We start from the raw sequence: 1824 nt of genomic DNA, 5'->3' as shown, positions 1-1824 counted from the left end.
AAAACGAGTGATTTGGATGAATTTAGAACAAATTTCCTGGTCAGAGATGTATTTTAATATAAATACAATTTTCTTTGTCTGTATTATGTATTGATTTATTTTCAATTCTATATACTTAATAAGCTTATCTTTCAAAAGATTCAATCTTTCCTTCTCCCTTACCCTTAGTTAAAGGGGACAAAAGCTGGACTCAAACACCATCAAAAGTGGAAAATATGAGGAGGTAAAAGGAGCTGCAGGCTTCTAAATGTGCCACAATATTCTGGAAATTGTCATTTTTGAAGTTCTAGCTAGTGATCCCTAACTATCAGGCCTGCAGTGATTTTAAAAGAAATCCAGGGTGAAGAGGAGGTATGACACTAGACCAGTGATGGAGGACATGAGGAAGGAGATGGAGGAATATTTCATAAAGGAAAGGGAGAGTTGGGAGAAGATGGAGAAAATAATGAGAGAACTCGAGACCAAAAAGAAGACAATATGAATCACCGCAGCTTCTCACATGCAACACAAATTCTCATCAACGGGGAGACAAAAAAACCCAAACACTTTGTTTTCAATCAGTTTACAAACTCATTTATTGCAGCACACTTAAGTGTAGACATTCAGTTCCTTTCCACAGGACGGTAAGAGATCACTTAATCAATTGTTAAAGTCAAACAGTCTCTTCTGTACATCCTCTGCCATAAGGAGGTCAAATTTACAAAGTCAGCACAGGATGGACAAAGACGGATTAAAAGGAAAACAAAGGGGGGGGGGGGTGTTAGTCATAAAAATGTTAAGTTACTACACTGTCTGCAATCCAAATGTCAATACAAAAATAAATAATTGGGAATTTCTTTTTGTTTTGGAGGAAAAACTACTGTATGTTGTTAATATTGTGAGGTGGTTTTATCTCATCCTCACCCTGGGTTAAGGTCAGGTTTTACTCTGTGCAGTGCAAATTGAATATTTCACAATATTATCACTTCTGTACAAATTCACTCTCCCAAGTCTACAACAGGACCATCTACACAGTTCATCACAGCACTTTGCTTCTTTTCTGTTTGTTTTAGTATTAAGTGGAATGTCATGTAAAATGAACACAGTGTCAGCAGTACTGAAGAAGCCCTTTGCGGTATAAAGCTCTAATTGCTACCAATATCATCCAAAGCTACTCTGTGTAAACCACATAAGCAATCCTGTCCACAAAGAATATATCCAATAAAAAAAAAACAACCTTACTGGTTCATTCTATGCTAGAGTAAGGAATAGCCCCAGTACATGTACGCAAGTTACAGTTCTAATTAACATTACAATAAGGCATATTAGCTGAGCAAGTACAGTTTGTTACTGTCAAAAAAATGCAGATATCAAAAACACAAGTTGGACTGACTGCTCCGTCACTGAGGCGCTGACCGAGCAGTCCTTCCCTGCAAGAGAACATGTGTCCTGTTTCAATGTGAGACTCAGTAGTGTGGCATGTCTTCACTTCAGACTGATGTTTTTTTTTTTGTTTTTTTTTGTTTTTAAGAATCTCTCCCTCCAATTGGCTGCTTTTAATCACGAGTGTTGTTGCACAGATCAACACTTATTTGAGACCTGTTTTGATTGCAGGGCATCTGGAATGTTGTAGAATCAATTTTAGTGATTAATAATTAGTGATTGTCCTCTGTCCTCTGCCATTTACATCTGTGCTTCCAACACATATTTACACAGACAGAGAGCCTCACTCTGAACCTGTACACTTAAAAGCAAAACGTGAACATTCTTTAAGACTCGGATCACACAAACAGTCAAGGCGTCGAGACCGGTTACCTCTAAATAAAACAGGCAACCCTGGTTTCA

This window comes from Morone saxatilis, unplaced genomic scaffold (assembly GCF_004916995.1).
Source record: "Morone saxatilis isolate NCDOM2014 unplaced genomic scaffold, NCSU_SB_2.0 Contig4, whole genome shotgun sequence".
Classification (NCBI taxonomy): Eukaryota; Metazoa; Chordata; class Actinopteri; family Moronidae; genus Morone; species Morone saxatilis.
Note: the sequence above shows the minus strand (reverse complement) of the source record.